Raw genomic sequence first — 14,633 nt, 5'->3', positions numbered from 1 at the left:
ATTGTCCAAACATATTGGAGCATGTTTAAGCTAGCCACTTTTTCCTATGGAGCTATAGGAATGTATAATGGATTGAAAACATGGTTAGCAATGCTTACTTCGTATCTGCATGCATCTCCAGAGGGAGCAACTAATGCAACTAATAGTACAGGAATGGTGGTTTTTGAGCCTGCTCCTCCTTTTTTCTTTGCATCCTTTAAGCAGTCTTCGAATGACCAGTTGGCCCAGTGGACCACACTGTCAATCGTATCAATCTCCCTGAACTTACTGTTGGTTATTGTTGTGATCTCACTCATTATTTGGATTTATAACCTCGAGAGGAAATCTTCCCTAGAACCAGAGAATACTGAGTGGCAGGGAGTGTGGAGAGACTTTGGAGAGACTTTTAGAAGACAGACATCTCTAGTGTCATGGAGCTTTACTCCTAAACACTTAAAGAATCCTGAGAGTTTGACCACATATTTGAGACAGGAATGTTGTGGCTCAGGCAGATCTAAGGAGGCACAAATGACTTGGGGCCTAGCTAATGCTTATCGGGCCTTATTCAATACCCTGCCCATGTCATGGCAGCATTGGGTTGAGCTGCAGAGGTAGGGCATGCAGCCCATAGCATGGCAGCATAGAATTGAGCTGTAGCTTGGTGGAGGGCACCCTGCATATGGCATGGCAACATTTGGTTGAGCTGCAGCTTGATGGAGGGCACCCTGAACATGACATGGCAGCATTCTGTTGAGCTGCATATGGAGGGCACATGCCAATGGCATGGCAGCATTTTGCTGAGCTGCAGCTGCATGGAGAGCACCCTGCCCATGTCATGGCAGCATTGGGTTGAGCTGCAATTGGATACAAGGCACCCTGTACATGGCATGGCAACATTGGGTTGAGCTGCAAACAAAGTGCACCCTGCACAACTCATGGCAGCATCTTTTTGAGTTGCTTCTGTAGGATACTCTGCACATGGCAGGGCAGCACTGGGTTGAGCTGCAGCTGCATGGAGGGCACCCTGCACATGACATGGCAGCATTGGGTTGAGGTGCAGCGGGGAGGTCACACTGCACATGGCATGGCAACATTGGGTTGGGCTGCAGAGGTAGGGCAACCTGCACACGGTATGGCAGCATTGGGTCGAGCAGCAGAGGGAGGGCACACTTCACATTGCTAGGCAGCATTGAGATGAATTGCGGAGGGAGGGCACCCTACCCATGGCATGACAGCACTGAGTTGAGCTGCCAAGTGAGTTCACCATGCACAAGTCTATAAAGCAATGGGCTGAGCTGCATCTGAATGGAGGGCACCCTGCACATGCCATGGCAAAATTCAGTTGTGCTGCAGCTGGATGAAGGGCACCCTGCACATGGCATTGCAGCGGTTGACTGAGCTGCACCTGGAGTGCACCCTACACATGGCATGGCAACATTGGGTTGAGGTGCCAAGGGGAGAACACCCTACACATGGCATGGCTACAATGGGTTGAGCTGCAACAGGAGTGCACACTGCAAATGTCATGACAGCAACTGGTTGAACTGCAGCTAGATGGAGGGCACCCTACACATTGCATGAGAGCATTGGGTTGATCTGCAAAGAACTGTCACCCTGCACAAGTAATGCCAGCATTGTGTTCTGATGCAGGGCAGGGTGCACTGCACATGGAATGGCAGCATTGGGATGATCTGCAGCGGAATGGAGGGCACCCTGCACATGGCTTGGCAGCATTGGGTTGATCTGCAAAGTGAGTTCACCCTGAACAAGTCATGGCAGCATTGGGTTGAGATGAATATGGAGGGCACCCTGCCAATGAAATGACAGCACTGGTCTGAGCTGCAGCTGAGTGAAGTGAACACTCCACATGGCATGGCAGCATTGGGATGATTTGCAACTGGCGGGCACACTGCACATGGCATGGCAGCATTGGTTTGAGATGAAGCTGGATGGAGGACACCTTGCCCACGGCATAGCAGCAATGGGTTGAGCTGCAAAGAATGGGTACCCTGCCCGTGGCATGGCAGCATTCTATTGAGCTGCATCTGTAGCGAACCTAAAATATGACATGGCAGAATTGTGTTGTGTTGCAGAAGGGAGCGTACCTTGTACAGGGCATGGAAACATTGAATGATCAGCAACAGGATGGAGAGCACCCTGCCCAATGCATGGCTCATTCAATTGAGCTGCAGAGGGAGGGCACCCTGCCCTTGTCATGGCTCATTTGGTTGAGCTGCAGCTTTAAAAGACACTGCACATTGCTTGGCAGCATTGTTTTGATCTTCAAAAAGCGGTCACCCTGTACACGGCATGGCACCATTGGGTTGAGCTGCATATGAAGGTCACCCTGCACATGGCATGGAGGCATTCTTTTGAGCTGCAGAGGTAGGGCACCCTGCACATGGCATGGCAGAATTGGGTTGAACTGCAGCTGAAGGACACCCTACACATGGCATTGCAACACTGGGTTGAGCTGCAGAGGGAGGGGACTCTGCACATGGCATGGCAGCATTGTGTTGAGGTTCAGAGAGAGGGTATGCTGACCATAGCATGGCAGCATTGGATTGATCTGTAGCTGGATGGAGGGCACACTGCATATGGCATTGCAACATTTGGTTGAGCTGCAGCTTGTTGGAGGACACACTGCACATTGCCTGGCAGCATTGTGATGAATTGCAGAGGGAGGGCATCCTACCCATGGCATGACAGAACTGAGTTGATCTGCAAAGTCAGTTCACCATGCACAAGTCTAATAAGCATTGGTTTTAGCTGCATCTAAATGGAGGACACCCTGCACATGCCATGGCAACATTCAGTTGTGCTGCAGCTGAATGTACTGCACCCTGCACATGGCATTGCAGCGTTGGGCTGAGCTGTACCTGGAGTGCTCCCTACACATGGCATGGCAACATTGGGATGTGGTGCAGAGGGGAGGGCACCCTGCACATTGCATGGCAGCATTGGGTTGAGATGCAAAGAACTGTCGCCCTGCAAAAGTAATGCCATCATTGGGTTGAGCTGCATCTGTAGCGAACACTAAATATGGCATGGCAGAATTGTGTTGTGGTGCAGAGGGGAGGGTACCCTGGATAGGGCATTTTGCTCCAGATTGCTCCAGATGCGTGAGGCGTCTGTCTCACGGGCTCTTGTCCTGGTGGGGGACTTCAATCATCCTGACATCAGTTGGGAAAACCACACGGCGAGCTGCAAGAGCTCCAGAAGGCTCTTGGAATCCATTGATGATAGCTTTCTGGTTCAGGTATTGGACAGACCGACCAGAGGTCAAGCGTTGCTGGACCTGCTGCTCACCAACGCTGAGGAGATCATCAAAGGCGTCAAGGTTGGAGGCTGCCTGGGCTCCAGCGATCATGCCCTGGTTGAGTTTGTGATCTCAAGCGATGTGGGCCTGGCAAAGAGCAGGACCAGGATGCTCAACTTTAGAAGAGCAGACTTCAAGCTACTCAATGGAATGCTGGCCAAGATCCCCTGGCGCGCTGCCCTCAAAGATAAGGACGTTGAGGAGAGCTGGCTACTGTTCAAGGATGCCCTCCTGGCAGCACAAGAGGTCTCCATTCCCCTGATTAAGAAAGTGGGCAGGAGAGGTAGAAAACCGGCATGGCTCAGCAAGGACCTGCTAAGAGAACTGAGGGTGAAGAAAGGGGTGTGCAAGCTCTGGAAACAAGGCTGTGTCACCCGGGAAGAATACAGGGATGCCGTCCGAACTTGCAGATGTGGGATCAGGAAAGCCAAGGCGCAGGCAGAACTGAACTTGGCGAGGGACGTGAAAAACAATAAGAAAACCTTCTACAGGTACATTGGCCAGAAGAGACAGGCCAAAATGGGCGTACCTACTCTGGTAAATTTAAAAGGAGAAATGGCTTCAACAGATGAAGAGAAAGCTGAGGTGCTGAATGAGTTCTTCACCTCGGTCTTCACTGGTGGCCAGGATTCTAGTCTTTTTCACGTCCCTAAGTCTTGCACCCCCATACCTCCATGTGGGGACCAAGGAGGTAAATCCCTCCCCACTGTAAGGGTAGAGCAAGTCCGAGAGTGCCTCCTTAGACTGAATGAGTATAAGTCTATGGGGCCAGATGGCGTGCATCCCAGGTTCCTGAAGGAGCTGGCTGAGGTGGTTGCTGAGCCGCTCTCCATCATATTTGAGAAGTCGTGGCTGTCAGGTGAGGTCCCGGATGATTGGAGGAAGGGTCATGTCACTCCCATTTACAAGAAGGGGAGCAGGGACGACCCGGGTAACTACAGGCCGGTGAGTCTCACCTCCGTGCCTGGGAAGATTATGGAACAGATCCCCCTGGACAACATGCTTGATCGCATAAAGAACAAGCATGTGATCCGAGACAGCCAGCATGGCTTCACCAGGGGAAGGTCATGCTTAACTAATCTTGTGGCCTTCTATGATGGAGTGACGGCGTTGGTGGATGAAGGGAAGGCGACCGATGTCATTTACCTGGACCTGAGCAAGGCCTTTGACATGGTCCCCCATCACATCCTCATCTCCAAATTGGAGGGAGGTGGATTTGATGGGTGGACAACTAGATGGATAAGCAATTGGTTGAAAGGCCGCAGACAGAGGGTGGTGGTCAATGGCTCTATGTCCAGGTGGAGGCCAGTAACAAGCAGCGTCCCTCAAGGGTCTGTCTTGGGACCGGTGCTCTTTAACATCTTTATTAATGACATTGATGAGGGAATGGAGTGCACCCTCAGCAAGTTTGCTGATGACACCAAGCTGAGTGGTGCAGTCGATACGGTGGAGGGAACAGATGCCATTCAGAGGGACCTTGACAGGCTGGAAAGCTGGGCTCGGGTGAACCTAATGAGGTTCAACACGGCAAAGTGCAAGGTTTTGCACTTGGGCCGGAAGAACCCCAGGCACCTGTACAGGCTGGGAGGAGTTGTCCTTGACAGCAGCTCGGCTGAAAAAGACCTAGGGGTCCTGATAGATGAGAAACTTAACATGAGCCAGCAGTGCGCTCTGGCAGCCCGGAAAGCAAATGGAATCCTGGGCTCCATCAGGAGAGGGGTGGTCAGCAGGGATAGGGAGGTGATCGTCCCTCTCTACTCTGCTCTTGTGAGGCCCCATCTGGAGTACTGTGTCCAGGTGTGGAGCTCTCAGTACAAAAAAGATATGGAGATTTTGGAAAGGGTCCAGAGGAGGGCCACAAAGATGATCAGGGGGCTGGAGCACCTCCCCTATGAGGACAGGCTGAGGGAGTTGGGTTTGTTCAGCCTGGAGAAGAGAAGGTTGCGGGGTGACCTCATTGCAGCCTTTCAGTATCTGAAGGGAACTTACTCCCAGGAGGGGAGTAAACTCTTCGAAAGGGCTGATAATAGCAGGACTAGGGGAAATGGTTTTAAGTTGAAGAAGGGAAGATTTAGGTTGGATGTTAGGGGAAAGTTCTTTACTAGAAGGGTGGTTAGGTCCTGGAACAGGCTGCCCAGTGAGGTTGTGGATGCCCCGTCCTTGGAGGTGTTCAAGGCCAGGTTGGACGGGGCCCTGGGCAACCTGATCTAGTAAATGTGTATGTTTGGTGGCCCTGCTAGGCAGGGGGGTTGGAACTACATGATCCTTGAGGTCCCTTCCAACCCGGGTAATTCTGTGATTCTGTGATTCTGTGATTTTAGCACTGAATGATCTGTAGATGGATGGAGAGCACCCTGCCCACGGCATGGCTCATTGGGTTCAGCTGCAGCTGGAGGAGACACTGCACATGGCATGGCAGCATTGTTTTGTTCTTCAAAGGGAGGTCACCGTGCACAAGGCACAGCAACATTGGGTTGAGCTGCTTATGAAAGTCACCCTGCACATTGCATGGCAGCGCTAGTATGGCGTCCCCCACATCAAGGTGCTCTCATCCCTTCCCAGCCACCACAGCATATTTCCTTTTGACTTATACTTCTTTCCATGTGTGCTCTACACATGCATGGCCCGAGCACGATATAGAGTCCAGATGGAAAACTTGCTTACAGAATGCCTAATTAAGGTATATAGAAAAAAAGTGTTTCCTTAACATTAATCCACTCTATCATAAGTCCTGTACCAAATTGAACATTCGTCAAATATTTTCTGAGACTCTACCTATTTATCTACAAGAAATCATTGGCTGCACTCCCCCAACATCAAATTCCCTTGTGGTACACATTGGACATTCCCATTTTTGTCCATCACCCACCACATGCACCCAGGTCCCTGGGCAAAGACAGTACCCCGGAGAGGTTTGCCCTTGTGTACTACAGGAACCTCATCTCCCTCCACGGTACGTAGGGAGCTGGATTGGTTAGGACAATTGCGATTACTAGATCCTCGAGTGTTGACCAACCAGGTGGCTTCTGCTAAATGGTTCTCCCAATTTTTATATGTTCCGCCACCCATTGCTTTCAACATAGTTTTCAACAACCCATTATATTATTCAATTTTACCAGAAGGTGGTGCATGATAGGGAACATGGTAAATCCACTCAATGCCATGATTTTTGGCCCAATTGGTTACAAGAGAACCCCGGTGGCGCAGTGGTTAAAGACGCCGCCTTGCAACACTGGGGCCCGGAGTTCGAATCCCCCCTGTGGCGCAAGTGGTAGAAGTGCCGCTCTGCTACACAGAGGCTCGAATCCCGGGCACTGGACTCGATGATCTCTAAGGTCCCCTCCAACCTGCACGAAACTATGAAAGAGAATTTTTAAAATGGGTCCCATTATCTGATTCAATTCTTTCCGGAGTGCCATGCCTCCACAGGATTTGCTTTTCCAACCCTAATATGGTGTTTCGGGCGGTAGTATGGGGTACTGCGTATGTTTCGAGCCACCCAGTGGTTGCCTCCACCATGGTGAGTACATAACGCTTACCACTACGAGATCGTGGCAAGGTGATATAATCAACCTGCCATGCCTCTCCATATTTATACTTTTTCCATCGCCCTCCCCCCCAAAAAGGTTTCATCCTCTTGGCTTGTTTAATTATGGCGCATGTTTCACTGTCATGAATAACCTGAGCAATAGCGTCCATAGTTAAGTCCACCCCTCGGTCTCTGGCCACTTATATGTTGCATCCCTTCCTTGATGACCTCTCTCGTGGGACCACCGAGCTAGGAATAATTCACCCTTGTTCTGCCAGTCCAAGTCTATTTGAGCCACCTCAATTTTGGCAGCTCGATCAACCTGATGGTTATTTTTATGTTCTTCAGTAGCCTTACTTTTAGGCACATGAGCATCTACATGGCGCACCTTTACAACAATGTTCCTTATTCGGGCAGCAATGTCTTTCCACAGTTCAGCAGCCCAAACAGGTTTACCCCTTCGATGCCAATTATCATCTTCCCACTGCTGCAATCACACCCATAAGGCATTTGCCACCATCCATGAATCAGTATAAAGATGAAGCATTGGCCACCCTTCCCTTCAGCCACATCTGAAGCCAGCTGAACAGCCTTTACCTCTGCGAATTGACTTGATTCTCCTTTACCTTCAGTGGCCTCTGCAACTTGTCGTGTGGGGCTCCATACAGCAGCTTTCCATCTGCGATGCTTCCCTACAATACGACATGATCCGTCTGTGAATAGGGCAAATTTCTTTTCGTTTTCTGGTAGCTCATTGTATGGTGGTGCCTCTTTAGCATGTGATATCTCTTCTGTAGGTGGTGTTTCAATTTTTTTACTCTCAGGCCAGTCCATGATCACTTATAGAATTCCAGGACGGCTGAGTTTTCCCATTCGAGCTCGTTGAGTAATTAATGAAATCCACTTACTCCAAGTGGCATCAGTAGCATGATGGGTGGAGGGAACCTGTCCTTTAAACATCCAGTTTATTACTGGCAAGCGAGGTGCTAGAAGAAGCTGAACCTCTGTCCCAACTACTTCAGAAGCAGCCCGAACCCCCTCATACACGGCTAAGATATCCTTCTCAGTCGGAGTGTAGCGCTCCTCAGACCCTTTATATGCTCGACTCCAAAAGCCTAGGGGTTGGCCTCGGGTTTCTCCTGAGGCTCTTTGCCACAATCTCCAGTTGGGACCTTTCTCTCCAGCAGCAGTGTAGAGCATGTTCTTCACATCCTGTCCCGTCCGGACTGGCCCCAAGGCCACGGCACGGGCTATTTCTTGTTTTATCTGCTCAAAAGCCTGCTGCTGCTCAGGACCCCATGAGAAATTATTCTTCTACCGTGTTACCTGATAGAGGGAGCTCACTATGTGGCTGTAGTTTGGGACATGCATTCTCCAAAAGCCCACTACTCCCAGAAAAGATTGGGTCTCTGTCTTGTCGGTGGGCAGAGACATAGCAGTGATTTTGTCAATCACATCTGCTGGGATGTGATGACGTCCATCTTGCCATTTTATACCTAAGAACTGGATTTCCTGGGCAGGCCCCTTTACCTTGCTGCGCTTAATGGCAAAACCAGCTTGCAAGAGAATTTGGATTATCTGTTTCCCTTTCTTGAAAACCTCTGCTGCTGTATGGCCCCACACTACAATATCATCAATATACTGCAAGTGCTCAGAAGCATTACCCTGTTCCAAGACAGCTTGGATCAATCCATGGCAAATTGTTGGGCTGTGCTTCCACCCTTGAGGAAAACGGTTCCAGGTGTACTGAATACCTCTCCAGGTAAAAGCAAACTGTGGCCTACAGTTTGCAGACAATGGGATGGAAAAGAAGGCATTAGCAATGCCAATGGTGGCATACCACCTAGCTTCTTTTGACTCCAATTCATACTGGAGTTCTAGCATGTCTGGTACAGCAGCACTTAATGGAGGTGTGACTTCATTCAGGCCACGGTACTCTACCGTCAGCCTCCATTCCCCTCTGGTTTTACGCACTGGCCATATGGGGTTGTTAAAAGGCGAGTGAGTTTTGCTAATCACTCCCTGATTCTCTAATTGGCAAATTAGCTTGTGAATGGGGAGCAATGAGTCCCTATTGGTGCGGTACTGCCGTCTGTGAACCACTTTGGTGGCAATTGGTACCTCTTGGTCTTTTACCTGGAGCAACCCCACAGCAGAAGAATCATCTGACAGACCAGGTAATGCTGACAGCTGCTTAACACCGTTTGTGTTAACAGCAGCTATCCCAAAGGCCCATCGATACCCCTTGGGATCCTTGAAATATCCCATCCTAAGGTAATCGATTCCCAGTATACATGGAGCCTCTGGACCAGTCACAATAGGGTGTCTCTGCCAGTTTTTACCAGTGAGGCTTATTTCGGCCTCCAACATAGTCAATTCTTGGGAACCCCCAGTCACTCCATGGATATATATTGGTTGTGTCCCTTGGTGACTTGAGGGCATTAGGGTGCATTGTGAACCAGTGTCCACCAAGGCTTTATATTTCTGTGGTCGAGATGTGCCAGGCCACTTAATCCACACAGTCCAGTATACTCCATTGTCCCTTTCCCCTCCCTGACTGGGGGCAGGGCCTCTCTACTGTTTGCTTCGGTGGCTTGCAGCAACTGGAACTTTCCCTTTCTTGGAAGAGTTCACCTTGGTGGTTGTTTCACCTTGTAATTCTTTCACTCGTGCCTGAAGTGCAGAAGTGGATGAATTACACCACTTCTTCATGTCCTCCCCATGACTACAGGGAAAAACAACAAGGCAAGACTTGTAGTCTTATCGTTGTCATTTGCTTGAATACGAGGTGTCTTATCGTTGTCATTTGCTTGAATACGAGGACGTCTTTTTTTAATGGTTGAGATTTTCGATGATACAGATTGAGAGGAACTCATGTTGATTAGCTTTCTCAATAGGCAATCATGGAAATCCTGGTTTCCATCATCTTGTACCACCGTGGATTCATCTACATCAGGCACATTAGCCAATTTGTCAATAATATCACTTTGTGTTCCCTCCATTTTGTTTAATCTTTCCACTATTTTGACAATTGCTGAAGTTTACGGATTAACTTCTGTAGCGCTTATAAATAGTTCAGGTTCCTGAAGTCTGCTAATTAGTTCGTTCACACGGGGTTTCCTTTCCCCTTTGCCATTTACCAATGCAAGTGCACTGGCATGCTTTTCTGGAGCTGCCTTTGTAAAGTCACGCCACATTTGTCGTGGAACGCCGACTGCTTCAGGATCATGTAATTGGTTTGGATCATTACGATTGAATTGGGGGCTGTATAGCATTTCCACCAGAGCAGTTTCTCTCAAAAACTGGATACCTTTCTCTATATCAGTTCATTTCTTTTTCTCAGGCTCCTAGTCCCGTTTAAAAGGGAATCTATCTTTTACTGCTATCAGCATCAGCTTCCATAGGGTGTAGGACTGATTTTGGCATGTGCCAATACTTCTGTCCACACGTGAGTCCTTGGAAATGCTACCCAGTTGGCGAGCTTCACTGCCATCAAGCCACGCACTGCTGGCACCATTGTCCCAGCATCAAAGTAACCAAGTGACCATATTTTCTTTTGGCTGACGTGTGAAATCCTTTCTTAGATCTCGAATTTCACTCATTTTAAAAGACTGATCAATAATGGTCTTAATACTTTGCTCACCTTTTGCTCTATCAAGAGTCCCAGGTGTTGATGGTGGCTGCTGTGTTGATGAGGCTGCCCCATCTATAAGTTTGGACTCGAGAAATTCTCGTAAATAAAATCTAGCTTTTGGCTCCTCTTCTTCTGACTCTGACTCTTCTATTATTTCCTCCAGGTTACCCTCCTTCTTTTTCCTCTCTCCTAACTTTCTCTCTCCTAACTTCCTCTGCTCCTCTAACATCTTCCTAAACTCCTCTAACATCCTCTGCTCCTCCAACCTCCTCTGGTCTTCTGAGTCCCCCTGCTCTCCTGAGTCCTGCTCTCCTAACTCCCTCCGCTCTTCTAACTCCTTCTGCATTTTCTCTAACTGAGTTGAAACTCGTTTTGTCTTTCGCCCTCTTACAGGGGCAACCAACATTGTATCTGGTGTCCCCGATGGTTGGTCCAATTGGACTACATGTGCCCCCGGTGGCTGGTCAGATTGGACTTCATGTGCCCCCGGTGGCTGGTCAAATTGGACTACATGCGCCCCCAGTGGCTGGTCAAATTGGACTACAGGTGCCCCTGGTAGTTGGTTAAATACATTCAGCTCACCCCGGAGGGCACATAGCTGGTTTCGGAGAGTGTTCAGCTTGAACTGGACGGCACCGAGCTCAGTCTGGAGTTTGTCGTAGTTGGACTGGAGAGTGTTGTACCCGAACCGGAGGACGTTATGCTCGGCCCGGAGGGCATTGTGCTCAGTCTGGAGAGTGTTGTGCTTGGACTGGAGGGTGTCGCAGTTGGTTTGGAAGGCATTGTGCTTTGGCTGGAGGGTGCCGCGCCCAGACTGGAGGGTGTCATACTTGGACTGGAGAGTGTTGTACCCAGACCGGAGGGCATTGTGCTCAGTCTGGAGAGTGTTGTGCTCGGTCCGAAGGGCATTGTTCTCAGTCTGGAGTGTGTTGTGCTCGGTCCGGAGGGCATTGTGCTCAGTCTTGAGAGTGTTGTACTCGGACCGGAGGGTGTTGTGCTCGGACCGGAGGGCGTTATGCTCGGACTGAAGAGTGTTGTGCTCAGACTGGAGGGTGTCACACTTGGGTTGGAAGGCATCGTGCTTGGGCTGGAGAGTGCCGCGCTCAGACTGGAGGGCATCGTACTTAGACTGGAGAGTGTTGTACCCGGACCGGAGGGCGTTGTGCTCTGACCGGAGGATGTTACACTCAGACCGAAGGGCTCTGTGCTCTGACCGAAGGGCGTTGTGCTCGGACTGGAGAGCGTTGTACCCGGACTGGAGGACGTTATGCTCGGACCGGAGGGTGTCGAGTTTGGATTGCATACTCTCATTCTCGGCCCTGAGACTCTCTCTCTCAACCTCAAAATCTTCCCTCTCAGGAATGGTATTGAATAAGGCCCGATAAGCATTAGCTAGGCCCCAAGTCATTTGTGCCTCCTTAGATCTGCCTGAGACACAACATTCCTGTCTCAAATATGCGGTCAAACTCTCAGGATTCTTTAAGTGTTCAGGAGTAAAGCTCCATGACACTAAAGATGTCTGCCCTCTAAAAGTCTCTCCAAAGTCTCTCCACACTCCCTGCCACTCAGTATTCTCTGGTTCTAGGGAAGACTTCCTCCTGAGGTTATAAATCCAGATACTGAGTGAGATTACTACAATAACCAACAGTAAATTCAGGGAGATTAATATGATTGACCGTGTGGTCCACTGGGACAAGTGGTCATTCGAAGACTGCTTAAAGGATGCAAAGAAAAAAGGAGGAGCAGGCTCAAAAACCACCATTCCTGAACTATTAGTTGTGTTAGTTGCTCCCTCTGGAGCTGCATGCAGATACCAAGTAAGCATTGCTAACCATGCTTTCAATCTATAATACATTCCTATAACTTCATAGGAAAAAAGGGCTAGCTTAAACATGGTCCAATATGTTTGGAGCATCATAAAAGAGGAACTAATTACATGCAATCCCTGGTAGAACAAATTTACTAGAGGAAACATTTTTTTTTTTTTCTTCAGTAGAGAGGGAAAAAAAGTAAAAAATCAAAGCTCAGCAGTGTTTACAAAATAAACTGGGGTATTGGCAGTCCGCCTGGACTTTCAAGGTCAAGCTTGCAGGTGCAGAATTGCAAACCTAAGATAGCTCCTTAACAGAAAAAAGACTTGTAGCTCTGTTAAAAGCTAAAAGAGCAACAGAAGAAAACACAGAAAAAACAGCAACTCGAGTTGCCCGCATTCTCCACCAAAATCTGTCACGGTTTGAACGAAAAATCCACCTGCATCCGTGACAGGGGCCGTGAGCCCCTCAGGAGCCTTAGGCCGATAAGAAAAAGTTAATTGGGAAAAGAAAACAGAGGCAACGATCTAAGGAGGCACACTTATTTACTAAATACTATATCGAAATACAGGATAACACAATATAATACAATATAATTGAAAATTGAGCTAACGAATCAAGCAAAATAGGAGAGAGAATGAGTCCCATAACCGAGAGGCCTACTGTGAAATCTAGGCGAGACGGTGAAGGCTCCCACACACTCCCCTGAACGCCAGAACTCGAAAGACCTGAGTCTAGTCTGCGAACGAGTTAAGATAGAGTCCAGGCCCCGTGACCTATCTCTATGCTCGTGTTGTTCTCTGGGAGATGTAGTCTTCTGTGAGTTGCAGATTCAGTAAAATTATTCATGCTTTATATGATGTTATGATGTGAAATACTGATAGCAAAATTACAAAATTATTAAACCATGACATATGGGCAGCATGCCCTCCCTCTGAAGCTCAACACAATGCTGCCATGCCGAGTTCAGGTTGCCCTACCTCTGCAGCTCAACGCAGTGTTGCCATGCCATGTGCAGAGTGCCCTCCCTCTGGAGGTCAAACCAGTGTTACAATGCCATGTGTAGGGTGTCCTCCATCTGCATCTCAACCCAATTCTGCCATGCCATGTGCAAGGTGCTTTCCATCTGTAGCTCAACAGAATGCCGCCATGCCATGTGCAGAGTGAGCTTCATACACAGCTCAACCCAATGCTGCCATGCCGTGTGTAGGGTGACCTCCCTTTGAAGATCAAAACAGTGCTGCCATGCCATGTGCAGTGTCTCCTCCAGCTGCAGCTCAACCCAATGAGCCATGCCATGTGCAGGGTGCCCTCCCCTCTGCACCACAACCCAATGTTGCCATGCCATGTGTATGGTGCACTTTAGGTGCAGCTCAGCCCAACGCTGCAATGCCATGTGCAGGGTACACTACATCCAGCTGCAGCACAACCGAATGTTGCAATGCCATGTGCATGGTGCCCTCCATTCAGATGCAGCTCAACCCAATGCTTCCAAGACTTGTGCATGGTGAACTCACTTGGCAACTCAACTCAGTGCTGTCATGCCATGGGTAGGGTGCCCTCCCTCTGCAATTCATCTGAATGCTGCCTAGCAATGTGCAGTGTGCCCTCCCTCTGCTGCTCGACCAAATGCTGCCATGCTGTGTGGAGGTTGCCCTACCTCTGCAGCCGAACTCAATGATGCCATGCCATGTGCTGGGTGCCCTCCCCGCTGCACCTCAACCCAATATTGCCATGCCATGTGTAGTGTGCACTCCAGCTGCAGCTTAGCCCATAGCTTCCATGCAATATGCAGGGTACCCTCCCCTCTACAGCTAAACGCAATGCTACCATGCCATGTGCAGGGTGCCCTACATGCAAATGCAGCTCAACCCAGTTCTGCCATGCCATGTGCAGAGTGTCCTCCTAAGCAGCTCAAACCAATGCTGCCATGACTTGTGCAGGGTGCCCTCCATCCAACTGCAGCTCAACCCAATGCTGCCATGCCATGTACAGGGTGCCTTCTATCCAGCTGCAGCTCAACCCAGGTCTTCCATGGCATGGGCAGAGTGCTTTCCATCCTGCTGCAGATCATTCAATGCTTCCATGCCCTGTACATGGTACCCTCCCCTCTGCAGCACAACACAATTCTGCCATGCCATATTTAAGGTTCACTACAGATTCAGCTCAACCCAATCCTGCCATGCCACGATCAGGGTACCCATTCTTTGCAGCTTAACCCAATGCTGCCATGCCATGTACAGGGTGCCTTGTATCCGGCTGCAGCTCAACCCAATGCTGCTATGACATGGGCAGTGTGCTTTCCATCGTGCTGCAGATCATTCAGTGCTTCCATGCCCTGTACATGGTACCCTCCCCTCT

The sequence above is a fragment of the Coturnix japonica genome, chromosome W (genome assembly GCF_054131305.1).
Source record: "Coturnix japonica strain WE chromosome W, WE-NBRP24, whole genome shotgun sequence".
Taxonomy (NCBI): Eukaryota; Metazoa; Chordata; class Aves; order Galliformes; family Phasianidae; genus Coturnix; species Coturnix japonica.
The sequence above is the reverse complement of the archived record's forward strand: the minus strand, read 5'-3'. Positions refer to the sequence as shown.